The sequence below is a fragment of the Grammomys surdaster genome, unplaced genomic scaffold (assembly GCF_004785775.1).
Source record: "Grammomys surdaster isolate TR1022 unplaced genomic scaffold, NIH_TR_1.0 125476, whole genome shotgun sequence".
Taxonomy (NCBI): domain Eukaryota; kingdom Metazoa; phylum Chordata; class Mammalia; order Rodentia; family Muridae; genus Grammomys; species Grammomys surdaster.
In genome coordinates, this window is record NW_021620336.1 from 80,704 (window position 1) to 103,584 (window position 22,881).

A 22,881-nucleotide genomic window follows, 5' to 3' on the forward strand; every position below is an offset into this window, starting at 1 on the left:
TTGACTGCACAACTAAAAGCTCTAGAACAAAAAGAAGCAAATACACCCAGGAGGAGTAGAAGGCAGGAAATAATCAAACTCAGGGCTGAAATCAACCAAATAGAAACAGAAAGAACAATACAAAATATCAACAAAACCAGGAGCTGGTTCTTTGAGAAAATCAACAAGATAGATAGACCGTTAGCCAGATTAACCAGAGGGCACAGAGACAGTACCCAAATTAATAAAATCAGAACTGAAAAGGGAGACATAAGAACAGAACCTGAAGAAATTAAAACAATCATCAGGTCCTACTACAAAGGCCTATACTCAACAAAACTGGAAAACCTGGATGAAATGCACAACTTCCTAGACAGATACCAGGTACCAAAGTTAAATCAGGAGCAGATAAACCATCTAAACAGTCCCATAACCCCTCAGGAAATAGCAGAGGTCATTAAAAGTTTCCCCACCAAAAAAAGCCCAGGACCAGATGGCTTTAGTTCTGAATTCTATCAGACCTTCAAGGAAGACCTAATACCAATTCTCTTCAAACTATTCCACAAAATAGAAACAGAAGGAACACTACCCAATTAGTTCTATGAAGCTACAATTACACTCATACCCAAACCCCACAAGGACCCGACAAAGGAAGAGAACTTCAGACCAATCTCCCTTATGAACATCGATACAAAAATACTCAATAAAATTCTAGCAATCTGAATCAAAGAACACATCAAAACGCCTGTCGTCTCTGGTCCTGCCTCTGGGTTAACAATCATGATGGTACATGCTGAAGCCTTTTCTCGTCCATTGAGTCGGAACGAAGTTGTTGGTTTAATTTTCCGTTTAACAATATTTGGTGCAGTAACATACTTCACTATTAAATGGATGGTAGATGCAATTGACCCCACCAGGAAGCAGAAGGCAGAAGCTCAGAAACAGGCGTAAAAACTGATGAAGCAAATTGGTGTGAAAAATGTGAAGCTTTCAGAATATGAAATGAGTATTGCTGCTCATCTTAATATGCATGTTACTTGGAGTGATATACCAGGTTTAGATGATGTCATTACAGATCTGAAAGACACAGTCATCTTACCTATCAAAAAGAAGCATTTGTTTGAGCCAATGCTTCAAACTGCTGCAGCCTCCTAAAGGTGTTCTTCTGTATGGGCCTCCAGGCTGTGGGAAAACATTAATTGCCAAAGCAACAGCCAAAGAAGCAGGCTATCGATTTGATTTATTAACCTTCAGCCTTCGACACTGACTGATAAGTGGTATGGAGAATCTCAAAAACTAGCTGCTGCTGTGTTCTCCCTTGCCATAAAGCTACAGCCTTCTATCATATTTATTGATGAAATAGACTCTTTTCTACGAAATCATTCCAGTTCTGACCACGAAGCTACAGGGATGATGAAAGCTCAGTTTATGAGTCTTTGGGATGGACTGGACACTGATCACAGCTGCCAGGTCATAGTGATGGGAGCTACCAATCGACCTCAAGACCTTGACTCCGCTATAATGAGAAGAATGCCTACAAGATTTCATATTAACCAGCCTGCTATAAAAAACAAAGAGAAGCACTTTTAAAGCTCATCTTGAAAAATGAAAATGTGGATAGACATGTAGATTTTCTAGAAGTTGCCCAGGAAACTGATGGGTTTTCAGGAAGTGACCTAAAAGAAATGTGTCGAGATGCTGCCCTCCTCTGCATCAGGGAGTATGTTAATTCTACATCAGAAGAAAGTCATGATGAAGATGAAATCTGGCCTGTGCAGCAGCAGGACCTGCATCGGGCAATTGAAAAGATGAAGAAATCAAAGGATGCAGTGTTTCAGAATGTTTTGACTCACGTTTGTTTAGATTAGGAGTAAAGATCATTTGTACAGTTCAGTGATCTCGTGGGATGCACTCTCATCTGTACAGCAGTGAGGGAAGACCGGGCTTGTGGTTTCTTACTCAGATCTCTAGTCTGTTATATAAATGGTGTTACTGCTTGTCAGAAATCATGAGGAGGAAGCTGAGTGCAGCATGAGTGTGGGTGCTTGTTTGACCTTTTTAGCCATATGCTGTTCTAGCCTTATAGAGTCTAAGCTGGTTTTAATGTAGTAAATGATTTGTCGAGTCATTCGTGAGGAATGGGGCGTGGTTAGGTGCTGGTTCCTAGACATGTGAGTATGAATGTGAGAGTGTGTGTGAGTGTATATCAAATGTATATATTCACTTTTTTTTATTCTGTAGATAGGTTTGAATTCAGAAGCTTTTTTCCCCCCTACTACTGAATCCAAAAGCACCAGATAGTCTGTAGCAAAACTGGGATTCAAGGCGGAACCTGACAGGTACAGTGAGATTCAGCCATTCCTAGTTGTCATTTGTTTGGGCCATTTTTAAGTTGAAAATATCCTCTGCAGTTGGTTGAATCAACCACATCTGAATATGCACATGTGTCTCAATTATAATGGTTGTCAGGAGAATCAGATAACAAACATGATTTGCTCAGTGATCAGCAGTGATTCCACCTCATTCTGCTACGACACCGAGTAGACTTTGAAGTTTTACACTGAATTACCTTAAGAAGCATTGAAAACCTTTCAATAGAATGGGCTTGAGAAACCTCAGTACTCTTTAATATGTGTACATAACTCTCAGTATAACAGTTCTATAACTGTATTCCTTAAATGTTGTTTGAAAGTTATATGTTCTGTAATTATGTTCAAATTTTATTTGGTCACCCAAACAAAACAATAGTTTATATAAATAGTCATTACTAAATGTGCTAAAAAATACTCACTTTGTAACTTAAGTTTAAAAAATTTTCACAATATAATATAAAATGTGTACAAATAACATACATCAAAATTCTTGTATCTGTAGTCACTTGATGCTTTGTGTACCACATATAAAAATCTTTTTTCAAACCAAAAAAAAAAACCACATCAAAACAATCATCCATCATGATCAAGTAGTTTTTATCCCAGGAATGCAGGGATGGTTAAATATTCAGAAATCCATCAACGTAATCCACTATATAAACAAACTCAAAGAAAAAAAACACATGGTCATCTCACTAGATGCTGAGAAAGCATTTGACAAAATTCAATACCCCTTCATAATAAAAGTCTTGGAAAGATCAGGAATTCAAGGCCCATACCTAAACATAGTAAAAGCAATTTAAAGCAAACCAGTAGCCAACATCAAACTAAATGGAGAGAAACTTGAAGCAATCCCACTAAGATCAGGGACTAGACAAGGTTGGCCACTCTCCCCCTACCTATTCAATATAGTACTGGAAGTCTTAGCCAGAGCAATTAGACAGGAAAAAGAAGTCAAAGGGATACAAATAGGAAAGGAAGAAGTCAAAATATCACTATTTGCAGCTGATATGATAGTATACTTAAGTGACCCCAAAACTTCCACCAAAGAACTCCCAAACCTGATAAACAACTTCAGCAAAGTGGCTGGTTATAAAATCAACTCAAACAAATCAGTAGCCTTCCTCTACTCAAAAGATAAAGTGACTGAAAAAGAAATTAGGGAAATGACACCCTTCACAATAGTTGCAAATAATATAAAAGACTTTGGTTTGAATCTAACCAAGCAAGTGAAAGACCTGTATGACAACAACTTCAAGTCCCTGAAAAAAGAAATCGAAGAAGATCTCCGAAGATGGAAAGATCTCCCATGCTCATGGATTGGCAGGATTAATATAATAAAAATGGTCATCTTGCCAAAAGCAATCTACAGATTCAATGCAATTCCCATTAAAATCCCAACTCAATTCTTCACAGAGTTAGAAAAGGAAATTCTCAAATTTATATGGAATAACAAAAAACCCAGGATAGCGAAAACTATTCTCAACAATAAAAGAACTTCTGGAGGAATCACCATCCCTTACCTCAAGCTGTACTACAGAGCAATAGTGATAAAAACTACCTGGTATTGGTACAGAGACAGGCAGGAAGATCAATGGAATAGAATTAAAGACCCAGAAATGAACCCACACACCTATGGTCACTTGATCTTTGACAAAGGAGCTAAAACTGTCCAGTGGAAAAAGGACAGCATTTTCAACAAATGGTGCTGGTTCAACTGGAGGACAACATGTAGATAAATGCAAATCTATCCATTCTTATCTCCTTGTACAAAGCTCAGGTCTAAGTGGATAAAGGACCTCCACATAAAACCAGATACACTGAAACTAATAGAAGAGAAGGTGGGGAAGAGCCTCGAATACTTGGGCACAGGGGAAAAGTTCCTGAACAGAACACCAATGGCATATGCTCTAAGATCAAGAATTGAGAAATGGGACTTCATAAAATTGCAAAGTTTCTGTAAGGCAAAGGACACTGTCAATAGGACAAAACAACAACCAACAAATTGGGAAAAGATCTTTACCAATCCTACATCTGATAGAGGGCTAATATCCAATATATACAAAGAACTCAAGAAATTAGACTCCAGACAACCAAGTAACCCTTTTAAAAAATGGGGTATAGAGCTTAACAAAGAATTTTCAACTGAGGAAACTCGAATGGCCGAGAAGCACCTAAAGAAATGTTCAGTATTCTTAGTCGTCAGGGAAATGCAAATCAAAACAACCCTGAGATTCCATCTCACACCTGTCAGAATGACCAAGATTAAAAACTCAGGTGATAGTAGATGCTGGTCAGGGTGTGGCGAAAGAGGAACACTCCTCCATTGTTGGTGGGACTGCAAGATGGTGCAACCACTTTGGAAATCAGTCTGGCGGTTCCTCAGAAAATTGGACATAGCACTACCTGAGGATCCATCTATACCACTCCTAGGCATATACCCAGAAGATGCTCGAACATATAACAAGAACATATGCTCAAATATGTTCATAGCAGCCTTATTTATAATAGCCAGGAGCTGGAAAGAACCCAGATGTCCTTCAACTGAGGAATGGATTAAAAAATTGTGGTATATTTACACAATGGAGTATTGCTCAGCTATTAAAAACAATGAATTCAAGAGTTTTCTAGGTAAATGGATGGAACTAGAAGTTATCATCCTGAGTCAGCTAAGCCAATAACAAAAGAACACACATGGTATTCACTCACTGATTATTGGATATTAGCCCAGAACCTTGAAATGCCCAAGATTCAACTCACAGGCCACATGAAGCCCCTGAAGAAGGAAGACCAAGTGGGGGTGATTCGGTCCTTCTTAGAAGGAGCAACAAAATAATCAAGGGAGCAAATATGGAGACAAAGTGAGGGACAGAAACTGAAGGAGGGGCCGTCTGAAGATCATTCCACCTGAGTATCCATCCCACGTGCAGTCACCAAAGGTAAATGCTGATGTGGAAGTCAGGAAGTGCATGCTGATAAGAGCCTGATATAGATGTGTCCTCAGAGGTCTTCAAGAGTCTGACATATTCAGAGGCAGATGCTCACAACTAGCTATTGAACTGATCATGGGGTTCCCAATGGAGGAGTTAGAGTGAAGATCATTGGAGCTGAAAGGGTTTGTGGCCCCATGAGGAGAGCAACAATACACAGCTCCCAGGGTCTAAACCACCAGCCTTGGAGCACTTAGGGAGGGATCCAGGGCTTCAGCTCTATATGAAGAGCAAAGGGCCCTGCTGGGCATAGGTGGAAGAAGAGATCCTTGACCTCATGAAGGCTGGATGCCCCAGGGGGTGGGAATTTGAGGGTGGGGATGTGGGAGTGGGGCGGTAGGTAGGGGTTACATCTGCAGAGAAGTAGGAGCAGGGGTGAGGGGATAGGGGGTTCCTGGGTGGGTGGGGGATGGGGTAAGGGGACAACATATGAAATGTAAATAAAACAGCCGATAAAAAAAAGAAAAAAAGAAATAGTTAATACATCCATTAATCAATCAATAGCATTCTTAGAACTATTACAAAATCAATAAACACACACACACACACACACATATATATATGCTACAAAGTATGAAAAATGATTCATGGAACGAAATGTAACAGGTATGAATTACTAGCAGAATTTGCTCAACCTCACATCAATGTAGGCATATAAGGACATCATACTATATTGTTTAATTCATTAGACTGTTAAAGAATTGGGAGAGTCACAAAGCCTAGCACTTGCAAATGGTTCAAAAATTCATCAAGTAAAGTGCAAATTAGAATCATACTTACATCTTCACTCTCTCTGTGAAGATTTTCAAGGAAGATACATCTCTGTTCTCTGATTTTCCTTAAGGATTGACCACATTTACACTTTGAGAAAATCTAGTTCCCTGAGAAACCTTGAGGCTCTCCAAAACCTTGAGTTATCAGAAAAATAATGAATTTGAATAAAGTATTGATTAGGACACAAATACTAATCAAGCTCTTTCTAAGCAGAACCTTTCCACTTCCACTTCTAATGATTAGAAAAACTTTATATTTCCTGGGTCTCCTAATCTAGTTAGCTTGTCCCAACTGAAAATCTTTCTAATATATTTAAGCAAATGAAGGGCACATTTTAAAAGTCAGGATTTCTACTCTGGAAAATAATGGCTGTCTTCCTGTACATAATGCTTCTGTGCTTATTATGTTTCCAGAATGAGTGGAAAGTTTCTTCTTTATAAAAAAATTGATTTCTATTGTGAACCAGCAAGTTATCTGGGAAACTGGATACATCCATAAGCCAGAAGATTCTTGAGGGAATGAACAACCTTACTGAAGCTCACCTGATGCCTATGGCCAGTTGTATAGGGTAAGCTCCTGTTCCCTTTTCCAGTGATACACTGAATTATCAGGGCTATGTGAGCAGGGCTCTCTATCATGTATGGATCGTTTGTGGACCTCAAAAGTGTCATTTGTTCCAAAGTGGCCCAGCACAGGAAGACAGGTAAAGCACAGATGAACTATTTCCAAATCAGTAGCACTTGGATTTGAAGCAAGACAGTAGAGTTCCACTAATGGATACAAGAAAAATAACAAATGAAGTGATGACAAGTTAAATATTAAAGACAAATCAAGCATGGTCTGCTCTCATGCCTGCTCTAAATTGCCATCAAATGTATTCTATTGGGTAATTCTCTATTTTTTGATGGTTTTGCAATAATGAAAACAAAGGAAAAAGGGAGAAGAAAATCTACCCACCTCATAGATGATGAACATATGATTCTGATTACAATTTATAACATGATTTCTCTTTATTTATGGAGAAAGAATGTGAGTTATTCTTTGAAAAATATTCCATTTGTCAAGTGGATGTTTTCCAATGGCTGTGTATCTAGACAAAAATAATTTGTATATAGATGGATCAGATGACTTCAACTAATTTTAAAATGAGTGTGCCAGATGATGTATTTTTCTTACTGTGGCAGAGCTAATTTCATTGTCTTGAAGAAAGGAAATATACATGACTTGATATTTCTGTTAGTTTAAAGACAGAAGCAAGTGGTAATTTTTGAGGGTCCACAGGTTGCCACGTCACATATATGCATGTTACTGTTCTGAACATTACTGTTGTTGACAAGGTGTATTCAGTTGCTTATGTAAATTTGGCTCTTGATTCTACTGGTAGAGAAGCCATTTCCAGTGTAGAAATATATGTGTTCACAAATAGCAACAGGATAACAAGTTTTATTGTAGCGTCACCTGAACCCAGTAGGAATCGTCACTGAAAGTGAACAACCCATATCAGGATTCAGAGGGCTTTGGAGGCCACAACAAAACATTAGTTTTAGTCCTTGTTAGCAGAAGGCACTGCCTTCAGGACATCATAGACAGCACTGCTGTCTATAACAATGTATCTTCTGAGCCAGAATGAATTTAGGAATCAATTCAGGATCAAGTTTGAGAGCTTTAGTTTCTAGGGTTTATCTTACAATGCTCTGTCTTCCATTTTGGAATATTTCTGAGTTGTGACACTCTATTGGGGTGGGAGGGTGGCTACCCAATATTCTAGGTATCTTTTAGGTTTCTCTCTCCTATTTTCTTCTTTTTCTTATTTCCAAAGGCCTCCTTTCCTTTATATTTTAGAATATCTAGGGCAATAAGTGCAGACATATGCCACAGATTAGAGAATGTTTTTAATCCAAGAAAATATTAAACTTCTTGATTGGTTGGAATGGGAAAAATTATAAGTCAAGCAATCATCAAACAGTATATTAGTACATTGAGAGCTTTCTTGTGTAGTTTCCTTACTCTGGAGATGCAAATGAGCTTGCTTGTCTAATCTGGTGTCTTTATGAGTACTCAATGTTTTGGTGACACACAGCTTTGAGCCTCATGTCCATTAGCATGTGTGCAGTTTCCTTCCAGAAATCAGGAAATACAGTTAATATGGGAATATACAGGTGTGGCCAGAGAGCTGCGAAGTAGAATATCTTCATAAATGCTGCAGGTTGCCGAGTTTATTTTGGCATCCTTGCCAGCTTCATTCCAAACCACTCACCACTATACTGTTCCCAACAGGCAACTCTTAATTTTAGTATTGAGATTATAATATAATTGCATCATCTCTCCTTTTCCTTCCCTCCCTGAAAACGCTCCTAGATATTGATTTCCCCCTCTTCTTAAAGTTCATATCATCTTTTGCCACTAATTGCTATTGTATGCATATATGTATGTACATATATATTCCTAAATATAGTCTGCTCAGTCTGTATATTGTTACTTGCATGTATATTTACAGTCTTGCCTGTTTTTCTCCACTTTTGATGGTTAGTTACCCTGTCTTTCTAAACACGTAGTTTTAAATCTCCCTTTAAAGGAAATCTTCATAGGCATGGGAACAATTGTCCTTGTACATATGGAAGACATATTTGATTTTGCTTGTCTTTGTAGGCATTTTGTAAGGAAGAACAGAGTAAAAAATACTGATGCTATATTATTAAGCTTATACATATTATAAAAATACATGAATAAGGACCTTATTGGATATTTAGGAATACGAAGTTGCTCTCTTATGTTCAAATGGCTTCTTTGACGTTTCTCAGCGTGTATTCTGGACCAGCTTCATTAGAGTAGAAGTGTTTGCTAATTACATGTGGCAATACATCTATGCAGAAAGAACCATTCATAATGTGAATGGTATGTTAACATTGTGTTTCAGACTAAAATCCCAAACAAAAGATGCAGAAGATGGGTCAAATTCCAGAATCTATTTCATAATCATTTGTTTATTGGTTATATTTTAAATAAAGGAAATATTATCTCAAATGAAATCATCCACATTAAACTAAATGGAATGATCCAAATTTAGTCAGTGACCAAGAAAAATTTATCTGAGCTCTGTGACATGCTTAATACTGTTGCAAATGCCTGGAATGTATGAAAAGCGTAAGAATTATATCTGCCTTTCACGACCTCTCTCCATCATTTTTATTTGAGATAGGTTATCTCCCTGATTCTGGGGCTTGAATTTTCTTGGCTAGGCTGGGAGCCAGGCCCTAGTGATTCTCCTGTCCTTAGTCCTCTCAGAGTTACTTAAAGATGTATACAAAGGTGCTCAGGTTGTTAGGTGGATGCTTGGACCCCAGCACAGGTCATCATAGTTAAGATTAAGTGTTCTAAACTTCTAAGCCTCCACTCCAACATGAAGTTCTTTAAATATTGACTGAACAATTATGCTTAGATAATACTCAAAACAATGTAAGAAACAACAGATTTCTGCCTTTAAATTTATTTGTGTGTGTGTGTATGTATGTGTGTGTGTGAGAGAGAGAGAGAGAGAGAGAGAGAGAGAGAGAGAGAGAAAGAGATAGAGAGAGAGACAGAGAGAGAGAGACAGAGAGAGAGAGACAGAGAGAGACAGAGACAGAGATATAGAAGGGGTGTACATATTTCATGCTGTGTGTGTAGATGTCAGAGGGCAACTTGCTGAAGTTGATTATTTCCCTTCACCAAGTACATTCTGGGATTAAACTCAGGTCCCCAGAGTTGTCAACAAATGCTTTAACACCCAGAGCCATCTTGCCAGTCTAGCAAATTTATTTTCATAGCTCTGAACATTCAGTAGATAGCAATCAAACTACAGTCTCATTGTTTTGTCAGTTAGAAAGGCATAGTCTTCCTAGAATAGATGACAAAGAGATGCAGCTTCTGCACGGAGCTACCACTGGTCATGTTGAAATGCACTTGATACACTTATCATGCCAAGTATATAGCAGGGAAACCATTGCATCTCAGAAAGAAGATGAGGTGAAAATGAAACACAGAGTGTTCCCAGGCTCAACCAATATCTGTACAAACTGAAGAAGCCAGATTGATAACACAACAGAACTATTACAACATGGAAAGGAGACGATGCTGTGAGTTTTCTCTGGGACTCATGTGGGTGAGTCTATAATCTTTGAAGTGATTTTCTGAAGAATTTTAAAGTATCAGATCTGATTTGGACCCTGGTAAATCTACCCCCCCACCCCCTGTGCTGTTCCCACTCTCTGGAAGTGTTTCAGAGGGGTTGACATTATGCAAATACTTGAGACTCTTCTGACAGTCAGAAGACAGTATAGAACCAGAGGAACAGCAGAGAGAGTCAGGATCCAATGACTCAAAAGTACTGCCTGTGTGGGGAGAGCTAGGCTTGTGGTGTTGGCTCATGCTGATCTCAGAGGATGCCTTCTCCTTTGCTTCTGCCTCCTGTCATAGCAAATATGTAGGCATGTTCAAACTTTCCAGATTTCAAGAGAAACCAGAAGTCCACTAATCACAGCTTTTACATTTTAAATATTAGTATTGAAGTCAAATTTATTTTTAGAGTAAAATATTCTACAGCATATATATATATTATATTATATTTCTGGTTTCTAGCTGCCCTCTGGCTTCACTGACAGTGTGTGCTGATGGTGTGCTGTTGAATGCTTTATTACTTGAAGCTTTCTATCTTTAGGTTTATTTTTAATCAAGGAATACATTTAACCAAAAAAACGGGGGTATTATCTTCCTTATGCTTTTTGTCTTCTCAAAGAGTAGAATTATTTGGGAGAGAGAGTGACAATAGATCAATGTCTCCAGACTGTGCGGGTCTCAGTGTAGAAGTCCTGAGGGTCATGTGGCTGTATTGTTGTCTTTCAAGCTCCTTATCCTTTGCCTAGAACATCTACATTTATAGGTGGGGGTGTGTTTCATTTGCTTCAGGACATCACTGTAACCAGTCCAGGTTCAGAAAGAAAGTCAAGAAACATCCAGATGTGTAACAGAAAATGGTATATAGATTGAACTATGTGGATTGGCCAATATGTTATTGTTTTTGATTGAAAAGTTTCACAGTGTGTCTTAAAGACTAACTCCTTCCTCAGATATGTACTCAGGTAAGTATGCAGATGTGGGCTGATTTTTAAAGTTATCCAAATTTACTTGGAGGTGGGTGGTTCTATGGTGTGTGTATGGTACATGACCACAGTTGTAACACTTTTTCCAGTTGTCTTGACACTACACCCGTATGTGTACAATGGAACTAAGGTAGAGTCAGCCCTTTTATGCTGTGGAGGTAAACAGCAAAGGAACCACTGTGTATAATACTTGAATGAAGTCAAGTACATGGTAGTTTTAATAAACAAAGCTTTTATTTCCACTTTCTTGTTTTTACTTCTTTAGAGCTGATAGCTTAGAAATCATTTGTTTCACCTCACCCAGTATTGATTTTCCTCAACAGTGCTTCTTTATTACCTGTATTCACGTTTCTTTAAATTTAATTCACAGTATTTCTAATCCTAGTTGTTCCAAGAAACCTAGGTGGTTAAATTGTACCTGATGCAAAATTATGAAGTGACTTATTCCCATGGAGTTTGTGTTTTCCTTGAAAAAGTAATCTTTTACTTTCCTCTTCTAAGTTTGCTAAGGACTAAGAGCATCCCATGCTGTTTAATTCACATCCTTGGAGATTTAGCCTTAGTTAGTCCTGTCCAGTATCTGATAATCTATGTGCTTAATAGCTATCTTAGACAAATTATTATTTCCAGACAAGTTTGGAAAAGTTACCTGCCAATTCAATTAGGATAGGCATACTTCTTGCCTTTCCTTGGAGATGTTTGTATAGGTACTGCCTATATCTTCCAAATCACCAAGGAGATGATACTTTCTCTGTACACATGGATAAGCAAGATTCTTCATCCTGAAATCAACCATAAGAACTCATCTTCTGCCAAAAAAATAATTGCTGTGTCATAAAGTCTGCAAGTAGGAGATATTGTTTGTAGATCGTGGTTCATGAAAATATTATTCTTAGCAGTGCTCGTCAAAGTGAACCGACATTTGCTTCAAAAAAAGCGTTGGACATGCATAACCATGTCTAACATATCAGACCTCAACCAAATCTAGTGAGCCAGAAGCTTAGCTTGTTCTGGTACTTTGCATGCACACTGGAAACCACATGCCTGGTGTTCATGAGGAGCTTTAGAGCAGGAGGAAAAAATGAATTGATACACACATTTAATTGACTAAGTTAATCCAGCTGGCAGTGAATTTTATACAAGTTTCTTCTGATCTTATTGGTCTTAAGCAAGGTATTTTGTGTTTTAGCTGTTGACAATGTCAATTTAGAAGACATATGATATATTTTTCCCAACAGGGAGTTCTCCTTACCTTACAAACACACATAGGCACTACAGTTAGCATAGCTCATCTGTAAGATTATAGTCAGAACAAATCCTGGCCCAGGAAAAGTGTAAAACTGGAAGTCTATTGGCTCTAAAGAACCAGAATAGAATCAATAAACAGGACGTTGGAGGGGAACAGAAAACTCCCAGAGAGCAATCAATGATCTTAAAGCTGCCTGCTTGCATGCATGGCTGAGCCTCACATGAGGCTGGAGACCAACTCAAGCCTAGAAGCTAAAACAAAAGTGTCCAAACTAAGGCCTGAGTCACTCCCAAGAGTGGCTTTCTCTTTCACACAGGGCAACCGCATGTGATGATTTAGATAGAAATTCAACATATCTGTGATTTTATTGTTGCATAATTTGTCTCTCAACTTCTTACTGAAAAGTTACAAAGACTAAACCTAAACCAGATCTCATGTTTGTTAGCTAGAGAGTACTATCCATGTTTGCTATATATATTCATATAATCAACCTTATCTTGGATACATCTAATGAAATAGTAATCATATCTTTTTAGATTCATCTTTCACTCATCTACATCCTACTTGTTCCATTCATGGAGTACACATCCCATATGTGCACCTCACAGTGCTTTTTCATTTAATGTCTATTATATTAGGGCTTCACCTGTGGCCTCTTTATTTGTGATCATAAAGTAGCCTATTTAGTCATGTTCCAACAGTCACATAATGCTTGTGATCTACTCCATCATCAATAGGGAAGTGTATTTAGCTTTCTTTAGGCATTCTTTAGATTCTCTGGACCTCCATTGGAGGAATGGGGACACAAACCAACCTATACAACTTTTGACCCAAAATTGGTCCTGTCTAAAAAAAAAAAATGTAAGGACAAGGATGGAGTAGATACTGAAAGAATGCCCAACCAGTGACCAGCCCATTTTGAGATTAGTTTCATGAGTAGGCATACTATTAATGATGCTTTGTTGTGCTTACAGACAAGTAATACAGCCTAATATTGCAGCCCTCTGAGAGGCTCTAGCCGGAAGATGACCGAGACAGATGCAGATACCCACAGACAAACGTTGGATGGAGGACAGGGACACTTATGGAAAAGTTGGGAAGAATTAAAGACTTTCAAGGTGATGGTAATACCACACAGTAAGCCCAATAGTGTCAACTAACCTGTACCCCTAGAAGTTCCCAGAAACTGCCATATCTGACTTTAGTGGAACAGGATACATTTAATCCTGCAGACACTTGATGCACCAGGGTTGGAGGATATGGGGGTGTGTGGGACTTCACTCTCAGAGGTGAATAGGGGATAGAGGATGGAATTCTGTGAGGGGGGATCATGAGGGGGATAGCATTTGGGATGTGCATAATTTCTGGGGGCCAGTCCTGGTGGGTCTTCTTTCTTGTTTGGTTCCTTTTGAGGCAGCAGAGAGGGGAGAGTGTCAGTGGGGGTAAGACTTAGTCTTATGAGAAATTTAGGGTTGCTGTATAATTATAAAACATTTTCCTATCTCAATTCTAAGTCACTTTACTTCAGTAGCTGACCTGCTTTCTGAGTTCCTCTGAGGTGAGAAACTATTTATCACCATATCCTGAAACAGCAGGAGATTAAGTAAAGTAGCCTTGTTCTATCTCTGCAGGAATCCGGCAGCACTTTCAGCCTGCTAGCTGAAGTCTCAGGAAGAAAAAGGGACACTTTGAGAAGTGACTTAAGTGTTTATTTTTTTAACTTTTATTGGATATTTTATTTACATTTCAGATATTATCCCCTTACCCCATTCCTCCCCCCAACCCAGGAACCCTTTATTCCATCCCCGGTCAGTCCTCCTGCTTCTATGAGGATGTGCCCTCACCTATCCCCCACTCCCACCTCCCCACCCTCGAATTCCCCTACACTCAGCATCCAGCCTTCATGAGACCAAGGATCTCCTCTCACACCTATGCCCAACAAGGCCATCCTACCCTACATATACAGCTGGAGCCATGAGTTCCTCCCTATGTGCTCCCAGGCTGGTGGTTTAGACCTTCGGAGCTCTGGTTGGTTGATATTGTTGCTCTCCCCATGGGGCCACAAACACTTTCAGCTCCTTCAGTCTTCTCTCTAACTCCTCCATTGGGAACCCCTTGATCAGTTCAATGGTTAGCTGTGAGCATCTGCCTCTGAATATGACACACTCAGGTGACCTCTAAGGAGACAGCTGTATCAGGCTCCTGTCAGCATGCACTACCTGACATCCACATCAGCATCTACATTTAGTGACTGGACATGGGATGGATACGGCAGGTGGGATGGTCTACAGATGGCCCCTACTTCTGTTTCTGTCCCACACTTTGTCTCCATATTTTCTCCCTTGAGTATTTTGTTACTCCTTCTAATAAGGACCGAAGCACCCACACTTGGTTTTCCTTCTTCATGAGCTTCATGTTATCTGTGAGTTGAATCTTGGGTATTTCAAGCTTCTGGGCTAATATCTAATTATCAGTGAGTGAATACCATGTGTGTTCTTTTGTGAATGGGTTACCTCACTCAGGATGATATTTTCTAGTTCCATCCATTTACCTAAGAATTTCTCGAATTCATTGTTTCTAATAGCTGATTTGTGTAAATGTACCACATTTTTTGTATCCATTGTTGAAAGACATTTGGGTTCTTTCCAGCTTCTAGCTAATAATAATAAGGCTGCTATGAAAATAGTGGAGCCTATGTCCTTGTTATATGTTGGAGCATCTTCTGATTATCTCACTAGATGCTGAGAAAGTATTTGACAAAATTAAACATTCCTTCACAGTAAAAGTCTTGGAAAGATCAGGAATTCAAGGCCCATACCTGAACATAGTAAAAGTAATATACAGCAAGTCAGTAGCCAACATCAAACTAAATGGAAAGAAACTTGAAGCAATCCCACTAAGATCAGGGACTAGACAAGGCTGCCCACTCTCACTCTACCTAATCAATATAGTACTGGAAATCCTAGCTAGAACAATTAGGCAACAAAAAGAAGTCAAAGGGATACAAATAGTAAAGGAAGAAGTAAAAATACACTATTTGTAGATGCTATGATAGTATACTTAAGTGACCCCAAAATGTCCACCAGAGAACTCCTAAACCAGATAAACAACTTCAGCAAAGTGGTTGGATGTAAAATTAACTCAAGCAAATCAGTAGCCTTGCTCTACTAGAAAAATAGACAGGCTGAGAAAGAAATTAGGGAAATGACATCCTTCACAATAGTCACAAATAATATAAAATACCTTGGTGTGAATCTAACCAAGCAAGAGAAAGATCTGTATGACAAGAACTTCAATTCTCTGAAGAAAGAAATTGAAGAAGATCTCAGAAGATGGAAAGATCTCCCATGCTCATGAATTGACACGATTAATATAGTTAAAATGGCCATTTTGCCAAAAGCAGTCTACAGATTCAATGGAATCCCCATTAAAATCCCAACTCAATTCTTCACAGAGTTCGAAAGAGAAATTTTCAAATTCATTTGGAATAACAGAAATCCCAGGATAGCCAAAACAATTGTCAACAATAAAAGAACTTCTGGAGGAATCATCATCCCTGACCTCAAGCTGTACTACAGAGCAATAGTCATAAAAACTGCATAGTATTGGTACAGAGACAGGCAGGATGATCAATGGAATACAATTGAAGACCCAGAAATGAACCCACACACCTATGGTCACTTAATCTTTGACAAAGGAGCTAAAACTGTCCAGTGGAAAAAGGACAACATTTTCAACAAATGGTGCTCGTCCAACTGGAGGTCACCATGTAGAAGAATGCGAATCTATCCATTCTTATCTCCTTGTACAAAGTTCAAATCCAAGTGGATAAAAGACCTCCACATAAAATCAGATACACTGAAACTAACAGAAGAGAAGGTGGGGAAAAACCTTGAATACTTGGGCACAGGTGAAAAGTTCCTGAACAGAACACCAATGGCATATGCTCTAAGATCAAGAATTGACAAATGGGACCTCATAAAATTGCAAAGTTTCTGTAAGACAAAGGACACTGTCAATAAAACAAAATGGCAACCAACAGATTTGGAAGAGATCTTTACCAATCCCATATTCGATTGAGGGCTAATATTTAATATATACAAAGAACTCAAGAAATTAGACTCCAAACAACTGAAAAACCCTATTAAAAATGGGATATAGAGCTAAACAAAGAATTCTCAACTGAGGAAACTTGAATAGCTGAGAAGCATCTAAAGAAATATTCAGCATCCTTAGTCATCAGGAAAATGCAAATCAAAACAACCCTGAGATTCCACCTCACACCAGTCAGAATGGCTAAGATCAAAAACTCAGGTGAGAGTAGAATCTGGTGAGGATGTGGAGAAAGAGGAACACTCCTCCATTGTTGGTGGGACTGCAAGATGGTGCAAGCACTTTGGAAATCAGTCTGGCAGTTCCTCAGAAAATTGGACATAGTGTTTATTTTTAAGATGTAAAAAGTTTCCAATGGGGTAGCAGAGGGTGGCCTTATCTAGCATCAATGGGAGGAGAGGCCCTTGGTCCTGTGAAGTCTTGATGCACCACATGCAGTGAGGTGGGAGTGGATGGGTGTGCGAGCACTCTCATAGAAGCAGGGGAAGGGGTAATGGAACAGAGGATTTACAGAGGGGAAACTGGGAAAGGGGATAACTTTTGAAATGTAAATACATAAAATATCCAATAAAAAATGTTTCCTATGAAAACTTTCTAAGAAAAAGTGGGAAAGGGTTTGTAAGAAACAGGGATAAGAGGTCTAAGAAAAAGGGGATAAGCAGAATCTAAGAAAAGGGGGATAAGGAAAATGTAAGAAAGGAGGGAGAAAAAGAATGCTCTTTCCTCTCTTTGTCATCAGACTTATACATCTTTCAGAATACATGATCACATGGTAAAAAGTTTATCACAAGTTTTCACATAAATTCAAATCATAAATCGAATAAGAAGTTTACAACAGAATGATTACATGCATATCCATTAGAAGTAATTGTCTAGCTAAACTTTCATCACCTTCAAAGCTCCACAGGTTCACGGAGAGTTTAAAATTATAACTAAGTTATTAGTGAATTTTTGTATAGATAAACCCAGGCAATATTTTATCTTCCATCCTAGGACCTATAGTAAATAGTTAGTTTCCTTATTTAAGATCTTTGGTTGATGGTTTTACAACCTTTAGAAATGTCCTTTGTGTAGTACATTTGTAGTTCTGCCAAGATCTGCTCAAAAGGGTGAACTAATAACTAGTGATTATTATATATGTTTAATAATAACAGGAAAAGCATCTTAATAGCAGGAATCTATCCTAAAATGATTTTTTCCCTGATCCTTGCCTATCAGAGCAAATCCATCGTGGATTCTTTTAATCCTAGATGGACCACCTCAGGAAGATCACCTGCTAGTTATAAGCCTGTCCTATATTGGCTCCTAACACAAAAATAAACAATAATAAAAAAAATTAGGCTGTTTTTACAGCATATATTTCTTTGAGAAGAAATATAATAGGGGAAACATAATATATGGATTTTTAACATTTAATGTCTGCTTTGATGATTATCAAACTTCATATGACTCAGCTGAAAACTATGTCATTTTACATAAAAATAAGGTGCTGGTTACAGCAGAGACTTTTTGCTTCTTATCAGAAAGTCAACCTCTTTCTGTGAGTCATCTCAGTCTCCAACATGACACATACTGGGATAGGGATTTCTGGGTTAGTTCTACTTATTGGAACTCTTAGGACTTAAACAAAGGCAGGAAAAGCTCATGTCCTTTTACTGCCATGATATCTCTATTTGTGTCTGTGAGAGTTTTATTCAGAATTGTCTTATTAAAAAAAAAGAGTTTTATATTTTGTATTCTTTTTAAATCTCCTAAACTTCAACAAGTTTGGAATTCTAAATGTTCAGTGAAACTTTTCTTGAATGCTTATTAACTTCATGCACTTAGCTGTAATTTTCAGAACATATTATATTTAAAAACTCTAGCTCAAAGATAACTGTTTACAATCCCCTTGATGCAGAAATGCAATGGCCAACTGTTTCTACAATCGTTTTGGACAGTTAACTTCTCAGAGTAGAGAAAAGTACTAGGTACAATGATGTTTAACTTGTACATTCTGGTAAGAAACATTGAATATTTTTTCTAGTTAGGAAGAGAACACAACACATTATGCCATCATGAATTATAATCTTATCACTGCTTTTAGGAGGAAAGAATGTTGCACATGGTGGTATACAGGACTGAGACCCTTGGGGTCCATCACTGACCTGCTGCTTCCTGTGGAGGAACTGGTGCACTGGATACTGTAGCCACTGAGACTAAAGAGAAAAACATTTTAATTTATTATTAATTAATTAAGTTTTAATTACTACAGGTGCCTTGTAGCTACAATATTGACTAAGTGGAACTGTACACATTGAAAAGAAAGTTCTAGTTTCTAGGGACTCACTTCTGACACTTCATGGTTGCATTAAAAAAAAACATTTTCATTTGCTTTTGTGTGTGTGAGTATTTTCCTGCATGTATGAAAGTCTACCTTGGAGGGTAAAAGAGGGTACCTTCTCTTCTGGATCTGAAGTTACAGACCATTGTAAGCAACTTTGTGAGTACTGGAAGCCATATGGGTGCTCTTATGTAGCCAGTGCTCAAAAATGCTCTTCTAGTCCCTCTGGTTGTGATTTTTGTCCATATATTTCCATAGACTAGACTTAGGGGATATATTTTCAGTTTTTTCCAGTGAAATAGTAAATTCACATCTTACGTTTAAAAAACATTGGTGAACAGAGAAGTGGTATTCACTTCATTCACTTCCTCCTGGATTGTTAAATATTAGCACATGAACATCTTCCCACATAAACACCAGCACATTTTGCCTACAAGATCATGGAACTTTCCAAGAAGCATATCTGCAATCTGCACATGGGAAACAGCTCCCATGCCAGATGATCATCTCTCCAGCAATGTTGTACCCACCACTGTCAGGTAATGTCAGCTGAGTTACCAATGTGGAATAGGACTGTGATTATGTGTCTTATCTCCCACTCAAAGCCTGCAGATGATAGGGGTTTTGTGCAAATACAATTTATCTTAATGCTGACACTGATGGTAGATAAAGCCACACACATATACATCACATAGTCTAAAAGCTTAAGTCTTCGCTAAAGACCATAGAAGTAACAGGAGTCTGAAGAGCTAACCAAATCCTGGAGCTGGAGAAAAGACATTTTTAATATTCTAATGTAGGTCAGAAGACATGAAGGAAAATAATTTGACCAAGCAATGTGCAAAAATAAATCCGATTTTAATGGTGCAACTTTTTTTTTTACGAGTCATTTCAACAGTTGCTAACCAACCTAGAGTTGAAAGGCATCTTTTCTTTATGTTCTCCCCAGAAGGGAAAATCCCCAACATGTCTTCAAATATGACTTCTTAACTATGCGTAATGACCTGTAATTTCGAGCCTTTTAAGGTCATGCTGAGAGAGGTTTAAGATGAGAGAGTTCTTTCTCTTTTCCTCTTGAAAAAAGAAACCTCTGGTTTTCCAAACATATTTCACAAACCTCTGGAACTCTTTGGTGTGAGCCAGATGTGGAAAGTAACTGGAACTATTTGGGAAAAATTAGTAGTCCCTGTTGAAAGGGAGCATTTATCAGCAATTCAGACAGCCAGAGAGTCTGGGCTTGCTGAACCAAAACTGTGTGGCCAGGAGTGACCAGGCTCCCATCAGCCTGGAAAAGCAACCTGGTCTAGAAAGGGCTGGTAGCTTTAGATTCCTAGGATTACTGCTGCAAAGCACCATAAGTGGAATGGTTCCAAAGAGGGGATACTGCTTCTTTCACCTCTCTCACTGCATCTCTCATCTGGAGGCAAGGAGTTCAGAATTAGTTTAGGAGGGCCTGTCCTCTCAAGGGACCAATCAGAGCTGGAGTTGATGTGACCTGTGATGTTACTGGGTATGGACTCACAATTTGCCCAAGACCATCTTTCCTGCAGTGGTTTCCACCTTATTTATTTATCTTTCTTTCTTTCTTTCTTTCTTTCTTTCTTTCTTTCTTTCTTTCTTTCTTTCTTTCTTTCTTCATTTATCTTTATTTATTTATTTATTTATTTATTTATTTATTTATTATTTCTCTATTTATAATCATGTGCAGATGAACTCCTACACAGAATCCCCTTGAATGCTGGAATTCCCTCATGGGACCTTTCTTACAAGGAGGATTATAAATAAGCCTATGCATCAATAAGGAGTTTTATTATAGTTGGGTAGCTTACAAATCACAGCCACAATTTATTTACATTCTCTTGCAATATGGCCTTGATTTTTATAAGTGATGGAGACTATCACCCAATCCAAGGTTGTCCATACAATATGCATCATTCCACAGAGCTACAGCAAATGTGAGACACACAGGCTCGGAAGTGCTCATGTACTGGGACATAGTCAGACATATTACTTGAAAATTTGAGACCAGAGAGATGTCAGAATTGTGATCTACCCTTTAAGACCAGACTGCCTAGCATGTACACAGGCCCAAGTACCAAGGCTCTCTTTAAACCAACCTGTTTACCAAGTGTGGATGATAGAAATCTGAGGGAGGACATTTTAGCTCCTACAGTCCTTGTTAGCTGACAGGTGATGGCAGAGACCATCAAGCCACAAGAGATCAGAATCCTTCAGCTGACACACAGGGTCATGACAGATGAGTAACTTCATGGTTCCCTTTTGTGGGAGGGTGATTTGCTTCAAAGCACAGCTAATATGTATGATTTTTTTTGTAGTATGAGTAATGATCATGTTTGGAAACTCACTGCCCTATTTTCTTCCTGTGACCCCATTGTCTACTGTGAGCTTTGTTTCAGCTTTTCAAGTTTAATTGATGGACGTAAAACTCAAGGAATTCTGATTGTCCTGCTTTGGATACTTTAAGAGAGACTCAGCAGCAGGAAATATCAATGGGAAAAAAGGCCTTAGTTGGCTGGTACTAAACCAGTCTTTTGACTTAGATTGTTTTCTTAGTTGTATTATTAGCTTTAAGAATTAATACTTTCCGTCTCCTTCCACCTGTAAGATTCATTTACATGGCAGTAGTTATATTGTATACCTGTAAACTTGAATTCCAGAAAACTATGAAATTAGTTATGTCATTAATCCCATTATAAAATAATGTGTATAAAACTATAAGCCAATTAAGTTAGTCTGGATATAAAAATGTTACTAACAGCTCAAAAGTTAAAAAAAAACCAAAACTGTAAAAGCGTTCATGCTCCAAATTCCACTGACCTTAATCAAAACAGAGTTTTTCTTTTTTTAGGCTACCAACTTAGAATATTTATATTTTAAATTTTTTATTTATTTTATATTATGTACAGGAGTTTGTCATGCATTTAAGTGCTCCTTTGGAGGTCAGAAGACATCAGATCTCCTGGAACTGGATTATAGGCAGTCATGAGCCACCATGTAGCCGCTGGAAATTGAAGCCAGGTCCTCTGCCTGAGCATCCAGTGCTCTTACTTCTGAGCTGTCTTCCCAGCCACATAGAGAATATATATAATTTTCAGAATGTGTTCATTGAGAGATTCTTTCTGGAAGTGTCTTAACATAAATATAAAGTTGGGCCTGCTAGTCACTTTTATTATTGAGCACAGTGAGAGGAGGTAGTTCATTACAGACTAGTGAGAGGGAGAAATAGGTTGTGTGTGAGATACACACACACACACACACACTGAAAGGCCTAATAAGAACATAAATCAGAATGTGTGAAGGAGAGTGATTAGAAAGCAAGAAGACTGAATTGCTGACAAAAAAGTTATTTTTTTTTAAAAAATCTGTATGTGTGTGTGTGTGTGTTCAGAGCTCAGCTTACTACTTTTTTGCCTTCCCACTCTTTTATATTATTTTATCCCACTGGTCCTTTATCTTGAAAACATTAGATCCTTGACTTATTGCCATTAAAAAAGCAACGATGGGGCTGGTGAGATGGCTCAGCGGTTAAGAGCACCGACTGCTCTTCCAGAGGTCCTGAGTTCAATTCCCAGCAACCACATGGTGGCTCACAACCATCTGTAATGGGATCCAGTGCCCCCTTATGGGGTGTCTGAAGATAGCAACTGTGCATTCACTCATAAAATAAAAAAAAAAAAAAAAAAAGCAACGATGACCCCAAGATTTTACTTAAAGTGTATTTTATTAGTTTTTGAGAGTTTTATATGGTTTTATTGACCATACTCACTCCCCCAACGCTTCCCAGTCTCACCCACATTCTCTACCTATCCAATTTTGTATCCTTAGATACACTTAAGGCAATTTGTGCTACCCAATTTCTTTTATCTTTCCTTTCCTTTCCTTTCCTTTCCTTTCCTTTCCTTTCCTTTCCTTTCTTTCTTTT

The 22,881-nt window shown here is 38.2% G+C and overlaps 1 pseudogene; it reads left to right on the plus strand.

Annotated features, from left to right (window-relative positions):
- The first annotated feature begins 744 nt into the window (after positions 1 to 744).
- On the plus strand, positions 745 to 1,847 carry LOC114638012 (annotated as a pseudogene).
- The last annotated feature ends 21,034 nt before the right edge of the window (positions 1,848 to 22,881 follow it).